Consider the following 14,565-nt stretch of genomic DNA (forward strand, 5'->3'; position numbering starts at 1 on the left):
TAGGGTTGGGAGCCTGGGTGCATCTCTGGCGAGGCCGCTAATTGGGAGCCCCCCCAGTCGCCTACGAACGGGCCGATTCCCCTTGGTCTCCGCCTCCCTTGTACAATTTGTCAGCCTCCACTCGGGGATCGGGCCTCTGGACGCAGAGGAGGCCGACTTTCAAAGTGTGCTGGATTCGGGTCAGGGGCGGGCTGCAGAAATGGGAATCAGGCCCAGGTTAGGGGTTGCTGCACGGGAGGCACAAGTGCAAGGGGGAGAGAGCCCGAGGACTCTGACTGAGCAGGTTGTAAGTCCCGCCCGGGGCCGGAGGATTTTAGAAGGGGTGAAGGAGCCCTCCCTGAACCTGTTGCTGCAAGAAGAATACAACTTGGCTAGGGGTTTGACTCCAGGGAGGTCTTTATCAGAATAGTCGGATCTCTAATACCACGCACCCCCATCAAACAGCAAAAACAAACAAAACCCACAGTACCCCTCAGGGCAGGCATGCGCCTGCCTTGGCGTCCACCCTGGGATGGACTCCCACATTGCATATTAGGTGGCAGGTGTATGAAATGCCCATAGACATGGATGTAAAATTGCAATTCCCACACATCCGCTCAAAGAAAGGTACCGGTGGCAAGTGCGAATTTTTACACACACGCACACACATACAAGGGCAGGTAAAGACCCGGGCTCCAGGCACCTCTTCCAGCTCCCTCTGATGGACCAAGCAAGCAGTGGCGACGCGCACCGGGACTGCTGGAGTAAATCCGACCTTGGGCGGGTCAGCTGGCGCTGAGGCGGCCACTGTCGGCCTCAGCTGGCAGCTTTGTTCGATGGCCCTATTGGGCCTCCTCCTTTTGTGGCGCTCGATTAATTATTAAGAGAAATATTCCTGAGCTGAATTATAGATATGCTCTGGTCTCACCTAACTGCTGCCGTGCCGGCTCAGCGAAGGGCACCTGGAGGACTCCTTTTCGTTGTTGTTTGATTTTTCTTTAAAAAAAACAAACAAACAAACAAACTTTTAAAATAACTAAAACATTTACATTGTAATCAGTGGGAAGGAAGGAAGGGGGGGGAGGAAAGGAAGGAAACAGGAAACAAAAAGGAAGAAACAAGGAAGAAAGAAAAAGAAGGAAACATGGAAAGAGAAAAAGGAGATGGAGGGAGAGAGGGAGGAAGAAAAAAGAAAAGAAAGACGGAAGGAACAAAGGAATAGGAACGAAGGAAGGAAGGAAAGAACGAAGCTGAAGTGGGACCTAGTTGTCCTAACCTCTTCTAGCTAGTGCAGCTTGAATTGTTGTCCTGAATAAATTTACCTGTGATCTTCTGGGCTCAGCCAAGGGGCGGAGGAATTGAGAAAAAGGTACCTCCACCCTGGGTCAAGAGAGGCTCTTTGCACCAGTTCATTACCCATTATAGTTCATTCCAGCAAGCAGCGTTGGTGGATTTCTTCAAAAATAAAAATGGCCCCATGCACTGGCCTAAAACCCTCTTTCCGAACCTCCATCATGTGATGTAGACAGTGTGCAGATTCATACATACCAAAAGCAGATATTTGAGTTTATTGCTGTCTTCCCAGAACCATGTTTCTTGGGATGGTAGAAAGCAGGTCTGAGAGCACTAGATCTTGGGACTAGCTTCCTGGAAGCAATTTGCGAGATCTCTCCAGACCAACTGTGGAAAGCTTTCAGAGAGATGAAAACTGAGATTGAATGAAGTACAAAAGATGACAGTTATTTTGAATCGTGGATATTTTCAATGGATCGTGTTTAGAATTTATGAATTATGCCTCCATGTGCCATTTATTGTTTGTCCTTTTCATGGTCCAGAGAATTTTAAAGTTTTAAAAATGCCTGAGGACTTTAGAAATACTTGTACTTCTTAGGTATCAGGAATCTGAATTACTGAAGTGCCATGCGAGAACGCAGCTGAGGAAAAACCACCCTTGCCAAGATAGTCCTTCAGGTCACACAAAGAGGACTTATTGAGCACTTGATCAAGGCAAGTAACACTCACTGAGTACCCACTTAGTCCCTGGGTCTGTGCTAAATTCTTTGCATGCATATTGTCTAAATTTCATCTGCGTAAGTGAACAATTTATGTGGTTGGTACTATTTTATTTACAATTTACAGAGAAGGAATAGAGGCTTACGATGGTTCACAAAACGTACCATAAGTTAAATAGCTGACTATGTAACAGAACTTGGCCTGTAACATCTGACTGCATGGAGGATGGACCCCATGCTAGTGATGATAAGGCCACGTGCTCCATACCCATTCGTCCTCACAAATGAGTGGCTGTTATGGATACATAGACAGATGAGGAAACAAGGGGGTATGTGCAATGATGAAGGTATGAGAGTAGTGTTTCAAGGATGCAAAGAATGGACTAGCATCTAATTTGGGGGAAGCAAGCAAGGATTGACAAGGAAAGGGGAGATGTGTTTGAGCAATGGCAAGAATAAAGTTTATGCAGACATGCAGGGTTGGGGTGGACTAAGAGGAGCTAGAACCTGAAAGATAGATGGTGTCCAACTGGGAAGAACAGTGTGCTCCCCCAGCCTTCTCCCCACCCACCCATCTCTCTCTCTCTCTCTATCTCTCTCTCTCTCTCTCACACACACACACACACACACACACACACCTTCGGCCTTTTAAATAATTTCTTTATAAAGCAAACAAGAAATATTCCATTTCTCTCCCTGAAATTCTCTTAAAGATTCCTAGAAATTCACATAAACAGTTACAGAATGGTTCTTTATTTGTGACCAACAAAAAATCTACCTTGTCTCAGTCCCCAAACTCTATTTTCTTTGGAGAAAAAGAAATTATTTTCTTGCTTTTGTTAGTCATCGACTAGTCAACATTTCTTAAGCTCCTTACCTCCATATACACTTATTACCACAAATAATTTCTCCCTGGCTTTGAATTCTCTCAGTGGTGGTACAAATGTTCCAGACCACACTATGAAGTCTTTGTTTATATAGAAAGGGGCAAAGGGCAGTAGATCCTCCTTTGTACAAAGCAGATAGGAGGCCCTGAGGGATACAAACTAAGCCCATTATAAATGTTTTTGTTCTCTTTGGGGACTACAGTACCCAGTGAATTGCAGTGTTCTATTTACTTCTCTCTCTCCCTGAGAAGCCTGCAACACCTCCCTGAAAACAGGTGCTGTATCCCAAGCAACCAGCACAACACCTGACCCAGAGTAGGCACTGGACAAGAAGGTAATAAAATGAATGAATAATGGAAGAGGCTTGCTTCCATTTGCCAAGAAAGTTCAGTGTGTGCGTTGGGAGGAAAAAAAGAAAGAAAGAAGAAAAAAAGATGTTTCTCTTTTTCTGCCTGCTTACTCCCAGCCTCTCAACCATCTGACTTTTAAAGTTCTGAAGGATGTGAAAATGAGAAAGTCCTGGGAAACTTGATGCCATTCCTCCCATTTCCAGATTTTATGTATACCAATGTTCTAAGCCACCCATTATTCCTTATAAAATGTGGATCCCTCAGACAGTTTTTCCTTGTACATGAATTGTTCAACGACTGTCCATTACTAACTATTCCCTATTCCATCTTATGTGTACCAGTACTGGTCAGGTCTTAACACTTTTTTTTTTTTTTTTTTTACGGTGAGGAAACATCACCCCTGCAGAGTAAGATGGACCCTTTTCTTCCTGACTTCCTGATCACAGCACTGTGCCCAGCATGTTGGGCAACAAGACGACACTACCTGCCTCAGGGTGGACAGCTGTAGTTTAGAGGGTACAAGATGAGGGATCTGGGAGAAGACACAACGGGCAGAGAGAAGCAGAACTTAAGTGAGGCTAGAAAGAAAAGTCCATGGGCAGGAGGAGCCCCGCGGTACAGGCTAACTGAACTAGAATGGCACCTGTGAGGATAAGCAAAGAAAGGTAAGCAGAGGTCCAATATGGTTTAGGAAAGGAAGTAAGGGTGGACATGGATGTGCCATGCTCAAGAGTTTGAACATGGGGGGCACCTGGGTCGCTCAGTGGGTTAAAGCCTTTGCCTTTGGCTCAGGTCAGGATCCCAGGTCCTGGGATAGAGCCCCACATAGGAACCTGCTTCCTCCTCTCTCTCAATGCCTGCCTCTCTGCCTACTTGTGATCTCTGCCTGTCAAATAAATAAATAAAAATCTTAAAAAATAAAAAAAAAAAAAAGTTTGAACATGGGGCTGTGACAAAACACTGCATAAAAGCATTTACAACCCTTCTTCCATCTCCGCACACAGGACAGATGTAGTTCATGTGCACAACCCACTCCCCTGGGCAAACCAGAACAGCAGTGGAGGCATCTCCTAGACTGAGTTACAGGCATCTCCGCTTCCTGGCTGCAATGGGAGCCCTTTCTCGCCATCTATGATTGCATCTCAGAGGCCAAGTGAGTGAAATTGAGTTAGCATAAGCTAAATCATCTCTGATTTAGTTTTCTAAGTGGAAATTGATCAAAAATGTCCTTCTTTAATTGAAGTAACCGAGAATTTGCAAAGCACCCCACTGATGTGGGGTGACACTGCTACTGAGATCCACTGTCAGTTCTACTCCACCAACGGAGAGTCATCCTTTTAGCTCTTTGGTCTGCTTTCCTTTTATATAATTGGAAAATAGGGCAATCATGGAGGCTCACTTAAAATGAAACTAGGTGCAAATAAGAATCACCTACAACCTTGTCTTGGCACAATCAGGAGCAAACTTGGGACAGAGGTGAATCAAGCAAGGTTTAGGCATAAAAGGGTATTTCATTTCCCACAGACATGACCAGCACTTTGCCCTCTGTAGTAACTCTTAATAGTTTATATCAAGGAACTTTTCCATATACCTACATATGAACCTTTTCATAAAAATGAGAGGTCATGCCATACTTCCTGGCAAAGCTGTATTCCAAACTCTCTGAAAGCCCCTTTAAATTTAGTCGGTAACCATAGGGCAGGCTACATTCTGTTATCATGAAAGCTGACTCCTTCCACCAACTCCGCACTTTGATTTTGTTCTATACCATTCACTCCCTAGAACAGGCATCACCAAAGCCTATAATAGGCCTCTGTTGTGTAATACAAAAATGTTTATACACTTTCTCCAAGATCCCCTCACCCACTGGAGCCCTGACTACTTCTCCTGATTTGGTTGACTGTTAGAAAGCCCTTGTCTAGTACATGCTTCCCCAAACAAGTGTCATAGTCTTAGGAAGGATGTTCTCATGTAGAAAAAATTTCTATTGGGTACAGATCAGTTTACAAATACACCTCAAATTTTCTGCTCTTGGGGCGCCTAGGTGGCTCAGTGGGTTAAAGCCTCTGCCTTTGGCTGGGGTCATGATCCCGGGGTCCTGGGATCAAGCCCCACAACGGGCTCTCTGCTCAGCGGGGAGCCTGCTCCCCCCCCCCCCCGCTCTCTCTACCTGCCTCTCTGCCTACTTGTGATCTCTGTCTGTCAAATAAATAAATTTAAAAAAAAAAATTTCTGCTCTTTGCTCAGTTTTCTCCACTCCTGGCTGAAGATAAAAACACAATTCTGGGGATGAGCCAACTGATTATATTTTAGAATGAAAAGCCAAAACGAACAAGACTGAGAGTATGAGTGCAATAGGATGCTAACTTATGGTTTCTCAGCAGCAGTTACTGAGAACAGGGTACCACATATCAGGTTTTACATATGCTAAAAGCAACTCTAATAATTTCTTAGTCAATCTCACAAGCTAGCTCTTACCCTGAAGAAGCACAGAGATCATAGGTCATGTAAGACTGCAAAAAATAACAGTTTCCTTCAGATGCTTTTTAGAATGAGTCCTTTTCCAAATTCATACATAGATTCGAACTTGAAGGTAAATTTAATAATTAAACTTAATAATGTTTACAGTGAAATTCTAATGATTTACAACAGCTCTTGGGTGGGGGGCAATTAACATTTGACTAAAGAAATTACTCTTAGACTGCTTAAGGGGCTGAAGCAGGGATCAGACACTGGGTTATAGGATTGTCTCTCCAAACACCTGGCTGTGGAACCTCCAGAAAGGTTCTTAACCTTTGTGAACATCAATTTCTTTGTGTGTAAAAATGGAAACTATACCATCAGTCCTGAGTCTCAAAGTCATGAGTGTGAATCATACAAGAAATGTATGTAGTAAAACTACTGCATAAATAGAGGATAATGCTGCTTTAAAATAATAACTGTCTGTTATGAACTTAATCCTTTGTCCCCACAAGGAGGAATCTGATTGATTTAGCTCATCTTTTTGAACCAGGCTGCTCAAGTCACAAGTTATCAGCTTAACTGGTCAAGTCACCTATGCCCCAAGACTCATTCATCTGAGTTTGTGGGTGGGATGAAGTTTTCTGAACAGGGGCCAACACAAGTCTAGCCAACTCATTCTAACAGCAACATTCCATATCGTTTTTACAATCTTGGGAAATCTTTGGTACTTTTACTTTCAGAGGACCTTACTGGCATCATATCTAGCATATTTCAAGTGCTTACACATTCCACTTTAAAGGTTATGTCAACTATTGTACAATTGAGTTGCAACTCTAGTAGACACTATTATGCTGACATTTTGCAGTATTTTATGCTCTTTCTCCTGTGTTTCAGAGCTAATAATTTTATTTTCAGAGAATAAACATTCCTCAATCTTGTGAAAAGCTTCAAGGCATATCCCAGAAACAAACCATAATCCCTGAACAAAGAAGTAGCTCCTTGATTCTTGGTTTTTAAGGAATTATTAAGTAATCTCATTGGCTGATAAAGTATGGGTTAAAGGTATCCTCACTCACCTGTTAATTTGCGCATGAGTATGTGTTGACGTATGTGAATGCATCCTGTGTTTATGTTGTCTTCCATGTTGTGTGTAAGCTATAATGGGAAAGCTAATTATTAAACTCGGCAAACGCACCCAGAGGCTACTGTGAGCGATGCATCCAAAAAAAAAAAAAGAAAGAAAGTCTAAAAATAACTAAGTAATAAATAACCATTTGCAGATGGGAATTGTTCATGCAGTTTTCTAAACAACAGCAGATTTCTTTAGGATATTATGGTGTTTTTTAGAATTTTACTAAGTATACTAAATCTTCTGTATGTAAAGGCAAATAATTTGAATAAGAGTGACATAAAATTGACTGGATCCAAATTAAAGTTATTTTTAAGACAATATTGAACCACTGCTTTGATCTAGAATAGCTTTACAGATGCATATTCTTCTGTTAGTTAAGAGAGGGAGTCATTTCTGAGAGGCAGAGCACTTTTTAAAAAAAATTATTTTAACAATTATCTTGGAATACTACATTGCTAAAAATGTAAAGGCCACTCTTCAAAATAACATCATGATTGTTTAGTGTTTTATTTGTTCAGGTTCACACGGAAGAAAAAAAATAAAACTAAAAAAGGAGACTAAACTAGAGCTACAAAGTTCATTCTAGCCTGGGAATATGTTGCAGAAATATTTAGTGAGAAAGTTGCGGAACTTGTAGCATAGACTTCATGAAAAATGCAAGGGAATTCGGGATTCTTAGGAGGGATGACATTCCAAACTTTAGAAATGATTAAAATTGTATTAAATAATACTATAATAATAATAATATAATTATTATATAATACAATAATAATACTATTATTATAATTAAATTTAAAATCACCATACAGAGAAGTGGGCTTGATATGTGATAATCTGAAATAGTTTCTTTCATCCAGTATTGAGCACAATCTTTCAAAAGACTCCAGTTCACATGACTTTCTGCCACAACTAAGGTATATATAGTTAGTGGTCTAGTCACACACTTCAAACTTAGTTTAACAGAGTCCGTGCACAAATAACGTATTTTATTTTATTTTAGTTTCGTTTTTAAAGATTTTATTTATTTATTTGATACAGAGAGAGACAGAGAGGGAATATAGGCGAGGAGTGGGGGGTGGGAGAGGGAGAAGCAGGCATCCCGCTGAGCAGGGAGCCTGATATGGGACTCCATCCCAGGACCCTGAGCTGAAGGCAGATGCTTAACAACTGAGCCACCCAAGCACCCCTAATAACATATTTAATAACATAATTAATTTTCCCATTTTCAAGGCAGTGTACATCCATCAAGTGATGAACTTTGGCTCTGATTTTAAGCTTAAAAAAAAGTATAATATACTCTCTTTCACTTGGGAAATTATTGAATATTTCATTCCTAAGTTGAATGTGATGTATGCAAAGAATAATCTGACTTGTTTACAGTGATATATAGATTACAGGTTAAAAGCACAGCCTCTAAAATCAGCAAATATCCATTCATTACTAGATGTATAAACTTGATTAAGTGTAAGTTTTCTAAATGTAATGTTCTCATCTGCAAAGTGAGAATGGTACCTGCTGTTTATTATACTTAACACTGATGAGAAAACATAGCTATTTTTATTAAACTAAAAATATTATGTAACTGTCATTTGTCAAAGATTTGCCTAAATTATGTGAACTTGAAATAATGAAACATATTTGATTTGCTTTCTGTAAGGATATTTTTTAAATCCAGCGCATTGAGAGTCTTAATAATTCCATTTCCTTAATTTCTGGGAACTTTAGGAATATTTAATTTATATACTCAATAATTAACCTATAATCCCATAAAAATAGAGCTCCATAAAGAGATCTTGTAATCAAATTCCGTAATTCCATATGAAAGAGGGCAATACTACATTATATGAGAGGTAGAAGTCTTTCTGAAGGACCGACATAAATATCCAAAGAGAGAAAGGAAACATAGTTTCAATTTTAAAATTTCAGTCAGAAGTCAAACAGAAATATAGAACTCACTGATCCACATTAAAGAGCTGTTCCTTTCCCAGTGGGTATAAGTTCTTAATTTGAACTCAGGTAGACAAACAAAAGACTAACACTCCACTGTCTCTGTTGTCTTTCACAGGAAAGAGACAAGATCTCTATAAATGATCAATTCCTTTACAGAGATCAGCAAAAGACCACAAAACCCAAAGATTGACCCCAGAAATCAAGCTGGCACCTTACTGTGCTACTCATGGACATGAGTCCATAGCACAGGACCAGGAGTCAGACTCTCCATTGGGTCACTAATCATTTGTCGAAGCAGAGCACAAAGGTTTCTTTCCCGGGGTAAGTAAAGAGGGACCCCAAAGCAAGATCCAGCTCTATCTGAGTGACAGCACCAAACTGTGAAAGACAAATGTACCAGGCAAGGAGATTATTTTACCTAACTATTGCAATAGGGGGAGTACTCGTTGATAAGGGATGTCTCAAAAAAACAGAAGGGGACCTGGGGCTTTTTAATGGCAAGGAACACAGTCATCCCAGTTTATGGGAGTTTATGGGAGTCCTGAGGGAGGACAGAAATGGGTCTTATCTTAAAACAGTCTGGTGCAGGGTGGTCCATAAAGGGTGGACCAAAGGGCTCAGATACAGTTTATCATTGTCAAATGATCAGTTTTATATATCAGTTTTATATATCAGTTTTCCTTTATTTTCCTTTATCCTCATTAAAGGAAAAAGTATTAGCAGATATTACTGGAGATGGTGATACACTTGGCAGCACAATTATATATTCTGCATGAAGTCAAATACTGACTATCCTTTACTAACTATGATTCTAGAGAAATTACATAATTTCTCTGATTTTTTATTTTATTATGAGTTCATTGGGCATAAAAATAGTGGTCTCTCCATAAAGCTGTTGTGAAGATCAAATATGATAAAGATGAAAAACTCTAAGACCAGGTTTTCATCTCTTACACTCCCATAAACACTGGTTAACTATTATTTTCATCACCACATAGGACTGAGTGAATGCCGTTGAAAAATAGACGTCACTGTTTTATTCTTAAAATCCATTTGATGAAGTAAACATTTCTATAGCACAAGGATTTGCTTTTTTAATTGTCCAATTGGTTTGGTAATTTTAACAGAAATTTTGATACTTCTTAATGTAATATTTAAATGTGATTATCATTTCATTGAGAAAGAGGGAAATTTTGGATTTATTTCTTTAAAAAATGATGTTATTATAGAGGAAACAGGAGATAAGTTGTTCCCTAAAAACTTAACTGAATATTAACAAATTAAACCAAAACCGAAGTTGGAGAAAACTAAATAATGCTGTACTGTAAAAAATTCATAATTCTGCTGTTTTCCAGCTGAACTGATGTAAACTAGCAAACTATATGTGGTTTGAGGAAGAAAATGTTTAAAATCTCGTCATCTTCTCTTCCTTTTAATGAATAAAATTAATGGCAAGGAAATTTTACCATATGACTGTCTATGCAAGGACAAAGTATTTGCTGCTGAAGAATAGCAAACAAAGCAGTCCTAGAAATTCTTGAATGACCAAGCAATTCTGTTCCTCTACTTAGAGCTTGGAGAGCTTTGTCACAGGATTCAAAGTCTGTATCTCTTTCGGTTCTCAGTCTCCTACTGATGCTATTAATGTTACCTAATTTAATGACCTTTACAATATCAAGAAGGAAAATAATTTATGCTGATTTCCTGGACTCCCTACCTGTGATGAGGAGAGACTTAAAAGGGGGAGGGGATGGTGAGATGAGGGAGCATTTTTTCTCACTCTGAGCTGATCCTCTCAACCACTTCACATCCACGTCACAAAGGAGTTTAGGGATATTACCGGCTTGCAAAGCAGACCAAACTTACAGCTTTTGGCTAAAGAACTTTTTAAATCATCCAGTACATTTGGTGCCTTCAAAAACACGACAAAACTTTCAGTCCAAGAACTCAGCGTCCTAATAGATGATTATGGAAAGCAGACATATGGCCTTAAGAAGCTTCAAATCTACCTAAATGCTTGAGAAGACAGAGCCAACACTTCATGGATTTGTAGCAAATATATAAGATCATATACGTCTTTGTGGTCTCTGAAGTTACCTGGCTTTGGCTCCAATTCTGATTCTATCACTGACAGACCAGGGGTAATTGACAATAAACTTCTTTTTCTTCATCATAAAAGTGAGAATACAGGAAGTACCTACATTGCAGAATTGCTTTGAGGATTGAAAGAGAAAAGTTAATTGCTTATCTCAGTTCTTGGCCTATAGTAAGGACTCCAATGAATGTTAGCCATAGTAGTAGTGGTAATAGTAAAATAGTACATAAGGAATATACATTATAAAAAAATTTTTATGTGGGCTACAGGCATAGCCTACAATTAGTAGATGTGACAGTATGTAATTAAATAATATTTATGGAGGCACAGATATAAATGCAATGGCAAGTCAAAGCAAGGCAGAACAGTGGATATATCAATAGGGAAATTACTGTTCTTTGTACCAGGCCTGGCAAGTAGTAAGTTCTTGATAAACGTTAGGTGCTTTTATTATCAATGCTATTAAATTGTAACAGGCTCTGTAGAGGAGGTTAAACTTGAGTTGAACCTTAAAGAAGGGTAAGACAAGGGTAGCAAAAAGACTCTCGAGTGAAGCCAATTCCTAGACTGATGTCTCTGACATGGGAATTAGGATGATATAGTCTACTAAGGTGAGACTCTGCTCTGAAGAGAACCAGTGGGGATATGCTTCAGTTTCTCCATCAATAAGTCATTTTAATTATTAGCCTCATTATTAATCCTTATAGTGTGTTTAGGTTCCAGTTACAATATGTTGTGGGCAGAACGACAGTCCCCAAAGAGCTATGTCTTCAGTGTCCTGATCCCCAGATCTGTAAATATCACCTCATTCGGAAATAAGGTCTTTGCAGATAAAATCATGTAAAGGATCTTGAGATGAGGAGATCATGCTGGTTTATCCAGGTGGGCCCTAAATCCAGCAAGTATTTGGATAAGAGAAACAGAAGAGAGGCCAACAGAGAACAGGAGAAGGCAACATGGCCATGGAGGCATCACTGGAGTGCTGCAGTCACAGGCTGAGGTTTACCAACAGCCACCAGAAGCTGGGAGAGGAAAGGCACAGAAACTCCCCTAAAGACACACTGGTTTTGAAATCCTGCCCTCCAGAACTGTGAAAGCACACCTTTCTGCTTACTGGTGTGACAAACAAAGCTGAAAAAAACAAAACAAAACAAAAAAGCAAAAAACAAACAAACAAACAAAAAACAGTCACAGGCCATGAGTACACTATGCCACACATTCTCTTTGTTCAACCTAAGCTTTCTACGGTCTTCTAAAATACAATATAAGCGTTATTATCACCACGTACAGGAGCTACAGAAATATTTAACAGGCACATCCAACCTAGTATAAAGAAGGATCAAGAAAAGCTTCTCAAAGGAAGAAATGTCTAAGGTACAATCATTTAGATGGGGAGGAGTTAACTGACCCAGGAACAGAGAGGCACGACAAGCAGGTGGAGGGCCTAGATGAAAGGAGAAGGAACTGAGCAAAGTTTGAAAGGCAGGCAGCATGAGGAAGCGAATGCCTGGGCCTGGGTAGGGTTCCCCGAAACAGAAAGAGGCAGGCCATAGGAGAGGCAGCATCTAGGAGACTCTAATAACAAGGAGAGATCAGAGTCTCTTTGCTTTATCAGCCAATCCAGTAGCCTTTTGATAAATAATAGATAGCCCTGGATTATTTTAAAGCCACGCAGGTATGGAAGGGGCAGGGGGAGAGAGGGGGGCAAAATATACATGGAAATTGGCCTATGCTCTCCAGGGTTTTTCAGAAACCAGTTGGTAGCTCCAAAAGAAAATCAATAACCACTGCTTCTAAATGTGGCTCTGTTTCCACAGAAACATGTTTGCGGGTGAATTTGGAAGGCAGATTTGCAATGCCAAAACCACCAGTCCAAAAAAGAGAAAAATTCAGTTCAAATAAACTTTTCACTATAGTAACAAATGTTTTATTTCACTAACATTTTTCCATTTAATTAACTGAATTTGGAGAGGATTATCAAATAAATTCAGCCATGCTCCTGTAGGCACAATAATAATGAAATCTGGAGCAGTATTAGCTTCAATATAAGCAGAGTATGTGAAAGCTGGTAGGAAGATGTTTGGCTAGCTTTGTCAAGTTGAACCTATTTGCAAAAATAATGAATACAGTCGAACGTTAAGGCACTATGTTAGTGAGGTTGACACTGATCAAAAGATAAAAAAATCTCCCTTTTCTTTTGTGCATTTCTAAATCTTAAATGTTGCATGGTGGATATTGTAGGCACATGGTAAAAATGTTCTTGAAATTATCTGCCAGGAGTAATTTCTACATGACCTCTTACCTTAGACAAGATAAAATTCTTCCTATTTGTCCTTTAGTGGAATGAGTATACTTTAGTATTTTTATTCATATCAAACCCAAGATACTAAAAGAGATCACAACTTATATCATTTAAAAAATATAGTTATGAAATCCTAGAACCCAGCAAATTCCCTCCTACCAACTCCCATTAATATAAATGGAACCATATGTTATTTTTTGTGTGTGTTTCTGGCTGCTTTTGCTAAGCATTATATCTGTGAGATTCATTCATGTTGTTGTATATGCAGTAGATTTTTTTTTCCATTGCCATGTGTTATTCCACTGTATAATGATTTCACTATTTATTCATTTCACTTTGATGCATATTTGGGTTATTTTAAGTTTGGGGCTCTTATGGGCAAAGCATCTATAAATATTCTTTTTTTTTAGTAATTTTTTTTAAAGATTTTTATTTATTTATTTGAGAGAGAGAGTGAGAGAGAGAGCAAGCATGAGAGGGGAGAAGGTCAGAGGGACAAGCAGACTCCCCATGGAGCTGGGAGCCCGATGCGGGACTCGATCCAGGGACTCTGGGATCATGACCTGAGCCGAAGGCAGTCACTTAACCAACTGAGCCACCCAGGCGCCCAATAAATATTCTTGTAAATACGTTTTATAAGCACTCACTTTGGGGGGCTGTGAACCCATAAATGGAACAGCTGTGTCATAATGTATATAATTTCCTAAAGTAATTCAACCAATTAACAGTCCCACTAGTGTATGAGAGTGTATACAGTTGCCCCATATCCTCCCTTCATGACATTTTGGAATTTTCAGTTCTTTTAGCTTTCGTAGTTATGGTGGGATAACAGTGTCTCATTTTAACTTTAATCTACATTTCCCTAAAAATTAGTGATGGTTAATGAAGTTGAACTTCTCTAGCATGCTCAAAAAATATATAGTTATGGGGTGCCTGGGTGGCTCAGTGGGTTAAGCCGCTGCCTTCGGCTCAGGTCATGATCTTAGGGTCCTGGGATCGAGTCCCGCATCGGGCTATCTGCTCAGCAGGGAGCCTGCTTCCTCCTCTCTCTACCTGCCTCTCTGCCTACTTGTGATCTCTCTCTGTCAAATAAATAAATAAAATCTTAAAATATATATATATATATATATATAGTCATGATAGTCCATTTCTAATACTTCATTTTTTTAGAGTAATTTTACATTTACTACAAAATTGAGAGGTGGATAGGGAGATTTCCCATATGCCCTCTGCCCCACACATGCATGGTCTCCCTCGTTGACATCACTCACTAGAATGGTACATTTTTTACCAAGAATAAAACTACATTGACATGTCATAATCATCCAAAGTCCATAGTTCACCTTAGTATTCATTCTTGGTGTTGTACAGTCTATGAGTCGGGAAAAAGTATAA

The sequence above is a fragment of the Mustela nivalis genome (genome assembly GCF_964662115.1).
Source record: "Mustela nivalis genome assembly, chromosome: 9".
Lineage (NCBI taxonomy): Eukaryota > Metazoa > Chordata > Mammalia > Carnivora > Mustelidae > Mustela > Mustela nivalis.